Source organism: Sinocyclocheilus rhinocerous, unplaced genomic scaffold (assembly GCF_001515625.1).
Source record: "Sinocyclocheilus rhinocerous isolate Xijiao unplaced genomic scaffold, SAMN03320098_v1.1 scaffold948, whole genome shotgun sequence".
Lineage (NCBI taxonomy): Eukaryota > Metazoa > Chordata > Actinopteri > Cypriniformes > Cyprinidae > Sinocyclocheilus > Sinocyclocheilus rhinocerous.
In genome coordinates, this window is record NW_015634462.1 from 18,973 (window position 1) to 31,127 (window position 12,155).

The window sequence follows — 12,155 nt, forward strand, 5'->3', positions numbered from 1 at the left end:
ACATTGTGCCCATACAGCACACTGTATAGTTGTTTGTGCTACTACATGTGCACAGGCTAGTTAAGTTTATTTTCTAAAACACCTGAGTGCTTTGCTATGCATTTTAGACCGCGTGTCTTGTTAAATTAGGATAACCGTTACATGTGACTGTTAAATTTGTTTTGTCTCCTGTGTGGAACACTTGGCTGTTTTCCATATAGCTACAGTATCTTCCGGAGTGGGGTTGCCACGTGGCTACAAAGAGATTCACAATTGCATTTTTCTAAATTGGCTTCTAATGGTTTCATTATGTAATTGGCATGGTACAAGTTTACCTGACAAATAAATTAAAATTATTTCAGAAGAGATCTGAATCAAATATAAGTAGATTGTGTAGTCTAACGTTTCTGCAAATCTGCATCCAGGGCAGATCATACTTAAGTATCAATGAGCGGAGCAGGTGGCTCTCCATTAGGGATTTTCTGATTTCTGTCGGTCACTGGCTTAAGTTACAATGTGAATACAGAAAAAACAAAACAAAACAAAAAAACCACTTGCTAGCAGGGTGCGGCTCTTAAAAGCTATTATAAATCACCCTGTATCTTCAGAGTAAATTACAGAACTGACAAGTTAGTGTCAGTGCGTTCAGTTGCCCAAGTAGATTTGAGCAAAGTTAGGTCCTTAATGAACGAATAATTGAAAGTATGGGATTTCCAGAATACTCAAATATCTTAATACAATGCTTGATCATTAAATTTAGGCAATATTGCTAATTAAACTGGTCACTTGAAATTGGAGTCAGATTGAACTTCTAGTCGTGAGCTAGACTCAAATTGAAAAAGTCTTGATAAACTCAAGTGCAAGCAAAAAACCGAATACGCATTAAACCGTCGACCAGGCTGCTGGATTCTGCTGTTCTGGGCTGGCAGGTGGATACTTACAGACTGAACGAACCAATCACAGCTGCAGTGCCATTTTAGCATCAATATAGTATTTTGATTCAGTATTTTTATTTCATTAAAAATAAAGCCATGAAACCAGAAACTGTATTTGCTAGAGATATTGGATAAATATTGGTTTACGCAAAAGACAAATTTGCATGAAAGTTCGTACAAGCAAGCGTGTGTATTAAAAAAAATAAAATAAAAAAGTTGACCTGCAACACATGGAAAGCAAGAGCACTCACAGCCCAAGTTAAAAGCCATTGTATTAAAACAAAAAGCCATTAACCGTGTAGGAACCTCATGAATAGTGCTAGTTTGAGATGTCCAGCTTCAAACACATGTCAGATGTTCAACAAAAGAGGCAAGCAATGACAGATTTTTAAAGAGGAGTTTTATTTCATTCATGCATCCTATAGCCAGAAATGAAGCACAATCATGGACAGGGAGGCATGTATGTGGTCTCAAACACATCACCTGAAAGTCAAAGAGGAACAGGAAGTCAGCTTGACACATGAACAACAGGGAACTCAGCCAAAAGCAGGAGCCACTGAAAGCATACTTGGCTGATAGTAGTCATAAACCTCAACGACCGCTGGCTTGAGATTCTGCACTGCAAGAACCTGTTTCAGTTGTAGCCTGTAGGTCATGGGGACGCCCTTGGGAACCTGCGAGGCAGAAGGGATGAAGAGAAGTACATATGCAGCACACATGGATGCAAATAGAGAACATACCCAGTGCACATCTCACCTCTTTCAGATACACAAGCACATGGTCATCTCCAGTATCAACCCGCTGCACTAGTGGAGCAAATGTATCCAGTGGAGATCCAAGCTGAGAGAAAAAGGGCCATTAACAAACAGCTTCAAGCATCTTAGGACTTCACATACAATTCATCTTAAAACATACGAACCAGTGAGGTATCCGCTGTGAAACCAGACAGGAGTTTAATGTTAACGATAACCATGTTGGTAGTTGGTTTTGCACCACTGTACCTAAATGAAGGGGAGAAAATAAATAAACACAAGCCAAGCACTTCTGAACTAACAATTGTGCATCTACAAAAATGGCTTAATGCTCCTCAGAGGTGGCATAATAGCATTTATGCAGAAACTCCAACTGTATTCTTTGATATTAGGGGCTGAGGTGGGTCAGAACTACATGATTTGGACTGGATTTTATGTGAAATGGTCACAGAATTGAGCAGGCACAGAGCAGCCTTAGCTCAGCTGTGTAAAGATGCTTTAAGGGTCAAACAGGTCAAAGTCGAAGCGGTCCTTACTTCACAGTGATGTTCAACACGAGATCCGCTCCACGCACTTTGCAGTCTCTTGCCACCTTCACTTCAACGCTAAGTGTTCTGGAAGCTTTAACGGGTGTCGGGATGTTGTACAAACATGCAACCTGGGAGTACAAAACCCAAACATGACAAGGAACTAGGACAAGCGTAGAAGTAGAAGTTAAGCAGGTGAAGGTTCAGACCTGCACAGACACACAGGTGGAGCCCTTCACTCTAACACTATATCTGCCAGGAACGTTCTTCAGCGGCTTCTCCTGATACAGCAGCCTGTTGTCTCGATTCACATCAAAGTTGTACACCTCTCCTGCCACAGATGACTGTACAGTAACAGTGCTGGATCCCTCCAGGCTGAACACTTCAGCGGCGAGCAGAGACAAAGCATGAACAGACTGAAGGTGTAGGCGAGCAGAGCCGTGGTGTAAGTGTTTTCCAGGTTCCCAACGACAGGCCTCAAGCAAGACAGAGCATTGGTGATGATGGGATCCTGAAAGCAAAGCAAATGTCAGACTACATAACCAGAAGGTCATCAAGGAGCTTGTCTAACTACTGGTAGGCATGTTTACCGTGACAAGGACACCTAGTTCAAGCAGCGACGCAACAACGTAGCCCGTCATGGTCACGTTATCACCAACACCACCCTAACACACAGCATAACGATTAAGGTCAGTCTCAGACCAGTTACGGCACATTGAAAGAAACATGCACACCTTCATGTCATTGTGGTACAGAGTTCCCTGCTGCATGACAAGTCCAAAAAAATAAACTTGTCAGGAATCACATTACACCACATGATGCCCTTGACTTGTAGGATTCGGCAATCTGTACCGCTCTGAAGGTAACCAATGGCAGTCTGTCGGATGGTTGGGGTGAGCTGCCCAGTGACTTCCAGGTACTGGAGGATGTAAATATTGGGAGCAAGAACGATCATATTTTGTTCTCCACAGCCTGATGGCATCTGTAACAAGTTATCAAGATTCTTTAGCGCACGACCCATTATGTCCCCTAAGAGAGGAAGAAACCAAGGTCAAACCAAAAAGCCATCAGAAACCAAAGTTATTTTGCTGAAAGTCTCAGAGTCCACTTCTCCTTAATGAAACGCTTTACCAAGGACTGAAACTGAGCACTTGGCTGATCCCTGGATCACATTTGTTGGAAACATCAGAGACACGTCTTCTGAAAGGACACTTCCTGTGGACCAAACAGAACGGATCAGCAGAGTGCTAGGTTACAGTTCGCTGATAGAGGGAGAATGCATTTAGAATGTCACTGAGTGCAAACAAACCCTTTGGACACAATAACCAACTCTGGGTGAAGATCCTTTCAACTCCTTCAGGCTATAAAAAGCAATAAAATGCACCACATCAGTAAAGCAGCATAAGCTCCATGATCAAACTCCAGAGCTGGTTAACACTTACCAGAACAAGTAGAGTTCGGGTAACTACGTCAATGCGTCCTCTTGTTGGCACGGTCACAACTTCAGTGCCACATCGAACCTGGGATTGTTCAGCCTGAGCACTGACAGTCACATTTACAGATCCTATAGTACAGAGAGGAAGTGAGCAACAACTGTACACCTCAATTTAGAAAGAGATACGCTTAATTTTGATAAACCAATACTCATGGAAGGTGGCCCTGTATTTTACATGGCTAATTCGAACAGCGTTACAATAGGCTACATCTTGGTGTGAAAGCTCACAAAGCAAAGTGACTAATATCAGCTTCCTCATCTCTAACAGAACTACAAGTCACACACACCCCCAATACCCATTACATAAATATGAATCCAGACCATGATGCACTTGGACAGATAGTTGAAGACTGTGGCCTTCAGCTCAAAAGACTCCCCACGGATGATGGAGTAAGGCAGGGAGAGCTCCAGGAAGAAGGGCTGGAAGACAGTCAGCTGAACTGGAGGAGCCAAGCCGAAACCTTTGGAGGACAGGCAGAACGCCTCAGTCTCCCATGTGGTGATGGTGTCAGGAACCTTCAGAGGAACTCGTGTGGATCCAGTGTTTCTGAAAAGGACACCGGAAGATATAAACGAGGGGGCCAGGAGAGGCAAACAAACTGAGGCCAAGTGGCTTTAGATCAGTGATGTTAAACTCCGTTCCTGGAGGACCACAGCCCAGCAGAGTTCATATTAAACTCGAAACACACCTGATCCAGCTATTGAGGCTTATTTGAAAAGCAACATAACGTGTTGGAGCATGGTTGGAAACACGTCGCCAGTAGTTTGTGGACAAAAAGCATAGAAGTCTGGCCTTTCAAAAATACCAGTGTGTGTGGACCGGGCCTTAGAGGAGTCAATTTGCTGAAACAAGAGATTCTTTACTAACCCCACTTGAGCAAGCTGCCAGATCCATGTTTCTGGAAAGTAAGTCCTGACGGTCACGTCAAAAGAGGAGCTGCCATCACCTCCAGCGCCCTCTCCTACTGGTGCAGCAGCCACTGCAGAGGCTTCAGGACCATGAAAATACACTGAAAAGAAAAATACCAGGAGTTTAACGATTCATAAAATTGTGTTAGACAAATCATGTCTGTGCAACAAGCTATCCTATAGTAAGAAACTAAATTGTAATAAGATTCATTGTGTGGTTTTTTTTTTTTTGGAAGTCAAGTGCTACAACACGCATACTGACTACAGGTCTCGTTAAAGGGGGGGGGGGGTTGTTGCATTATGCATTCATGGTAAATGGTCGCCTTCCTGCAGGATACACAAGGTTTGAAGTTGCCAGAATGAAGTGCTCATTTCAGAGTTCAAAGCTTAAAATAAGCAGTTTTAACACCCCTTGCGTTTGAATGCACCAAGTCTGGAACAAGAACACCACTTGGGCATTAGTTGTGCCAGTGTATTTCACTCCGTAACAAACCTATACAGACCATTACCCAGCAAGCCTTTGACAAACCTTTAAAAGGCAAAAGATTCACATCAAGAACCTGAAGACATACTGTGATGGAAGTTGCGATAGTAATTCAGGCCTCTGTACATCAGGCAGTGAGGTTCTTGGACCAGCAGATTTGTTGCAACCTTAATCCCCACACTCTGTCAAAGCAAAGCAAAATTGCGCATTTGAAAAGTTAAGAGTATCCAGCCAGTAAGTTATCGCAGAAAACTTCCAACCTTGAAAACTTCGTAAGCCTGGTCTGCAGGAACAGCTCGACGGGGTCGAACATTCAGGCAGTCCTGTTCATCTTCAACAGGATAAGGATAATCTGATAGTGATCGCACTGGGAGCAAATTGAACACCTAAAAACATGGGGGGGGTGCCATGTCAAAAACACCTCATTAAACAGTTTAAGAGAAGGCCACAGACAGGCATCTCCAAACAAACCACCGAGTGTTGGTCTTGTTCTAAAGGGATGGTTCACCCAAAAGTGAACATTGTCATTAATTACTCACCCTCATGTCATCCTAAGCCCATAAGACCTCCGTTCATCTTCAGAACACAATTTAAGATATTTTTGATGGAACCTGACAGCTCTGACCCTCCCATGGACAGCAAGGGTACTACCACGATCAACATCTAGAACTGTAGCAAGGAGATCTGTAAAATAATCAGTGACATCAGGGGTTCAACTGTAATTACAAAGCTACGAGAACAGTGCAAAAAAAATAATAATTTCAACAATTTGTCTCCATGTCACCCTAGCACCATTTTAGAGAATATCTACCGAACGCAAACCGAATGTTGTCCTGTATCAGCCGCACCACACGGATACGTTTTATAATTTGTTTGTGCTTTGATTTGAATGAAAACATACCCATGTGGTGCTGCTGACACAGAACATACACTGTTTGCATTCAGTGGATATCCTCCAAAAATGGCGCTAGGGTGAATTGTTGAATAAATTGTTTCTCTTTTGCGCACAAAGTATTCTCGTAGCTTCGTGATATTATGGTTGACCCTCTAATGTAATTGCTTTTTTACAGATCTCCTGGCTACGTTTCTGGACGTTGATCGTGGTAGTAGCCATGCTGTCCATGGGAGGGTCAGAGAGCTATCAGAATGCATCAAAAATCTTAATTTATGTTCCGAAGATGAACAGGTCTTACTGGAATGATATTAGGGTCAGTAATTAATGACAGAAATTATTTTTGGGTGAACTAATCCTTTAAGACTAAACTCAAGTGGACAGGTCTTTGGATAAGAGATTAAAATGCACAAACACCAAGCAGAATGAAATACAATCATGGCACATTGGTGAAATGTCAGTCAAACACACAAAATCAATTAATACTGAGAAAGCAACTAAACGTTCTTCCTAATAGGCATGTCAGCAGTGGATGTGAACCCAGATAATTTCAACCAGCAATCGCATTGGAAGAAAGTCAAACTCCTGGGACTGTGAAAATAGTTTGACATGTTGCATTGTTGAATGCAATGCACTAATGTTTGGTATGCCACAATAGTTTTGTTCATCCAATTAATCCATCTGCATAACTCGAACTCCAAAGTTTAACCTTGATGTCAAATCAAGTCTAACAACAATTTAATGAACTGCACATGGATACCGCTTCAGCGCTCAAACGTCTTCCTGGCTCCATGATCCGGACACTCTGATCAACAGCGCTGAGGCCACACAGGGATCCTGCTTGAGCAGAGACGGTCAAAACATTGCCCTCACTAGGAACAGCTGTAGGTGGAGAAAACTGCAGAGACACCTGGAACAAGACCAAGCTCAAACTGAAGGACATGTTGCCACACCCCACATGAAGTAAAGACACGCTAGATGTCCACATACCCGGTTTTGGAAACACATTTCAGTGTCAAAAGCTGCACTAGCAGCAACTACTCTCTCACTGGGCAGAACACAGAAGGCCAGAATCTGCACTACTGGAGCCATAGGAGAAAACTGCAGATGGAACAAGAACAAGCTCAAACTGAAGGACATGTTGCCACACCCCACATGAAGTAAAGACACGCTAGATGTCCACATACCCGGTTTTGGAAACACATTTCAGTGTCAAAAGCTGCACTAGCAGCAACTACATTCTCACTGGGCAGAACACTGGAGCCATATCAACACTGACAGACAGCTCAAATGACACTGTGCCACTTGTAGGTGTATTCAAAGCCCTCACTTGGACCTTCTGAAATCCATGCAGAACAATCACTCCTCTGGACAACACCTGACAGAAAACAGAAAGACAGACTGGCGTTTAAAAGATGCTAAAAAAGTACTAGTGCTTTCAGCAAAACCAGCGTCCACTCACCATATAGATGATGTCAGCACTGTAGTCACCAGTTTCGCCAACAAAAGAATACTTGATTGTCACTGGATACTTCGCACCACACTTCAGTGGCTGCTCAAACTTCACTCACCATGTAGATTATGTCAGAACTGTAGTCACCAGTTTCTCCAACAAACAAATACTTGATTGTAACTGGATACTTGGCACCACATTTCAGTGGTTGTTCAAACTTCACTATAGTCAGTTCACTAAACATTGGGTTGTTGGGAGTAGCAGTTTGGAAGAGCGGCACAGTCCTCGTGTCCGTACTGAAGTAGGGCGATTTATAACCATAAACAACCTGTGAAGTTGCACTTGCCTGAGGAACAAATTAATAGAATTGGTTTCTTGCAAGAGAAGTCTTCATTTAAAAAAATAAATAAAATAGGATTAAGGCAAATCGTACCACCAGATTCAGATCAGCTTTAGGGAGATCAGCAGTGTTGAGGGAGAAGGCAGCCAGTCCATTCATGTTTGTAGTCAGATTCAGCAGCAGTTTGTTGGGCCATTGGCTACTATCCAGGAGATAGACTGCTTTGCTTGCGATTGGAGTCCCATTGAAATAAGATGCTGAGATCTTTTGGGAAAGAAAAGGTTAGGAAAGGGAACTAATGAGGACTGTCTAATAAGGATGAAGCTTTACTCACCTTTCCGTTAAACATTGATCCATAGGCAAAGAAACCTGGGAGGTCCAAAAACGTGACCTTGCCAACTTCAAATGTAATGGACACAGTTGAGGATTTTGGCATCATTACATCTGGGAGGAAACAGAAAGGCCACAAACATAAGGCACCAAATAAAACAGTCACTGGTTCAAATCAGCCAGCAGCTCACCTGTTCCCTCCTCAGTGACATTCACGTTAACTAGAAATAAATCTTGCAGGTCATTTTCAAATTTGGTGTTGAAAAACATTGATGTACTGATGGTAAGGGAAACACAGCCAGTGTTGTTCATCTGGTAGCAGAACAAAGGAGGTCAGATTTAAATGTAGACATGCAGAAAAAAAAACCCCCCTGCTCTGTACAGCCATCTCATACCATAGCGGTTTTGATAAGACACACACGAGACAGGCCAGGTACCACAGCGGACGGGAACGGCTCACGACACACTTCCACCAACGCTTGACCAGGTACAGGTTGCCCATATGTGTAACTGGGAAAATATGTTAAGGAACAAGATCAAGAACACCAACCAAAAGACAACAAATCAAGAACATTCTTATTAAGAGCTTATTCTTACTTGGCACAAGCCTCAACTTTCAGGCCCACATCTCCCACACTATACATCGGTGGTGCGATCAAGGTGACGTCAAACTTGGGTAAAACTAAACCAGAAACAAATGTTAAATTAGGACATCAGTCAGTCATCAAAACTACCCATTGCACATCATGTGGTGACTTACCATACTTTTTCAGCTCAAAAACCTGTGAGATCATTCGGTCACCAATAAAAGCCCTCAGTGCGTACATCCCGACCTGAGCCTCAGGGTTTAACTGGTGAGAAAGCTGCAACATCCACCCCGTTGAAGAAACGTTTGTCCACTGACCAATCCGGTTATTATGATTGTCCTATTTGGAAGGAATAAGCTTGGAATAAGAAACTGCAAGCCTAACGTGCATTTAAAAAACAAAAAAACACCAGTATTGCATCCATCCAAAGACTCGGTCCAGAACAAGTTCTCACCTCCACCACTAGACTGTACTGTAAAGACAAACAGCAATATTAGGCATTTAAAAAGCACTTAAAATACATTTTAAAAAAAACAACTAAGAGCAGATCAGGCTTTACCATTTGATCAAGAGGAACAAATGTAGCATCCATGGTCACAACCCTGAAGTTCACTGCAAAAGGGAAACATTGGGTAAAACTAAACCAGAAACAAAAGGCTTTAAATTAGGACCTCAGTCACTCATCAAAACTACCTGCTGCACATCATACGTGTGGACTTACCATACTTTTGCGCCTCAAAATCCTGTGAGATCATTCGGTCACCAATAAAAGCCCTCAGTGCGTACATCCCGACCTGAGCCTCAGGGTTTAACTGGTGAGAAAGCTGCAACATCCACCCCGTTGAAGAAACGTTTGTCCACTGACCAATCCGGTTATTATGATTGTCCTATTTGGAGGGAAAAAGCTTCGAATAAGAAACTGCAAGCCTAAAAGGAACAAAAACACAGGCCATGCAATGGTAAACCAGTGTTGGACCTATCCAAAGGCTTGGTCCAGAACAAGTTCTCACCTCCACCACCACTAGACTGTACTGTAAAGACAAACAGCAATATTAGGCATTTAAAAAGCACTTAAAATACATTTAAAAAAAAACAACTAAGAGCAGATCAGGCTTTACCATTTGATCAAGAGGAACAAATGTAGCATCCATGGTCACAACCCTGAAGTTCACTGCAGAAGGGAAACATAACTCGCATCCATTACATAATGCATTTGAATGTGTTAAAATTCCATTACACTACAAGTTCTGATCACTTCTAATATTCATCCACAGGTCATTTGTAGCTCACCCATTTGTCCTGGATTGTAGATGGGTTTGTCTGTTTGGATGAAGGTCAAAGGCAGGTAACGTCTGAACATGACTTTCCGCTCTTCAGTCATTTTGAAAAACCTCCCTTGAAGTACCACCCTCAGTTTCTGCACCAATTCGCCATCTACTTGAGGAGCCTGTAGAGAAACACACTGTTAATACATAAAAAGAAAAAAAATGAGAACACTGCATGTGCCACAGTGTCAGACCTGGAAACTAAAACAGCGGTAAAACTCCGTTGAAGATCTCTGCTGCACGATCTGTGTCATCCGGTTTTTGTCATCAACCAGATAGATGGTCAACGCAAGACTCTCATTGGGTTTTAAAAGACTTGCACACAATTTGGCATTAGAGCCAGACTCGATCACTGCAGAAAATGTCACCAAGAAGGATCTGTGGAAACATCAGACAGACATTTATTATTATTATTCAAAATCAGATCAACACGCATATTCATGCAGGTGTATAAATCAGAGGTAGTTTCCATAATATAGAGACTAAAACAAACTTTGAGGAACCACATTTAGACAAAAAGGACACCATTTTTCACTTCAAAGCCCATTTACTCACGGTCCTGATGTCTGTCCATCAACAGCAAAGAGAAAAAAGGCTAAAATGAGCCCTTTCCAAACACAAAACTCCTTCATAGCCATGAAGAACGATCATCCAAGACTAGAACCAAACCAAGTGCCTCTTTCAGAAACCCTGCAGAACTTCACCAAACTCTACAGCTCTTCACTGCTCCACAGATACTCTCAATCAGCTGCACTGATGGCAGCCATATTTAAACTCTCTTAATTGGAGGAATTCATTCATTGAGCTCCTTAACGTCAATAATTAACCTCCATCCTGGAATTAATTTTGTCAGTTTATTACTCCATCTAGTTTAGCTTTAAAACAACACATCTTAAATACTGCAAATGTTATATAATACATTTTCAATGATTTTAAGTCTTTTAATTTGATATTAACTCCGCCCTCAAGAAAATAAAGCATGTTTCTGATAATTAAGACGGTTTTAATGTTGCTGCTATTAGGGCAGATGATCGCGAGAAGCTTAAAGAAATCACTGAATGACAGATCAATCAGAAGCTGTGTAGGTTTCTGAAAGAGACGCCTGATTTGCGTTTAGTTTGATGGCTGTGAGGGAGATTTGAGTTTGGAAAGGGCTCGTTTTAACTCTTTTCCTCTTTGCTGTACAGAGATCAGGGGCCTCATGTATAAAACTTAACGTAGATTTCATCCTAAACTATATTTTTATGGAAATAATTGTTTTGCAGTGTAAATAGCTGTCTGACTCACCTCGTCAATAACAAAACATTTTGAAAATAAAATGCGCATATCTTACAGTTTCCTCCAAATACTATCTTTTAAATATGTCAGTCACAATATTGGGAAGAGCACGAAAGGGGTTATCATTAGGCTACTGTCCTGCGTGACACCTGTGAACAGTTCTACTGTCATCGGACCAATGGACTGTTTGATCAACGAGCGCATCCTTATGTCTGTCGTTACCATCTGTGTTCCAAAGCCATCAGACGAATCAAGTTCACATCATTGATCATTATTCGTGCAAAAGTATTTTCTCAGAACATTTGTTTTGCTATTTAGAACACAATTTAAAGCGGAATTGCCATGCGCCAAGCAATCCTCACAGTGATTAAAACATTAACCTGTTAAGATTAACTTAATGAGACTGAGGGAAAGTTGAGGTAAGATTCTACACGCTTAAAACTACTAAAGCATAAAAGAATATTATTTCAAAAAGTTATTTTTATTTTTTATTTTATTAATAAATCCTTCTACTAATACTAATTTATTTCCTTTACTTAAAAAATGTTTGACTAAATATCTGTTCTGTATTTCCAGAGTTTATTTCATATTCATAATAATCTGACAATGAGGAGCCTATGTGTTCTGCTGGGTTTTCAGAGCTTTTATTTCTTGAGAAAAAATAATTCCAAAAATCATCAAGAGATCACAAGATTTGTCATTTTATGTGCTACTACAGAAGTCTGCAAGAGCATTGTTAGTCCATTTCAAGAGGTATGAAACTGACAAATGATAAAACAGTCATATTTTGAAACTATAGTTCCCAGCGTGTTTTGCATGGGGCTTAATAAGAAAACATGTTAAAATGAAATATTATTTGATGTGCTTTT

The 12,155-nt window shown here is 41.5% G+C and overlaps 1 pseudogene; it reads right to left on the reverse strand.

The window, feature by feature from the left end:
* Positions 1 to 1,297: 1,297 nt before the first annotated feature.
* On the reverse strand, positions 1,298 to 10,755 carry LOC107745578 (alpha-2-macroglobulin-like protein 1; annotated as a pseudogene).
* Between the last annotated feature and the right edge of the window lie 1,400 nt (positions 10,756 to 12,155).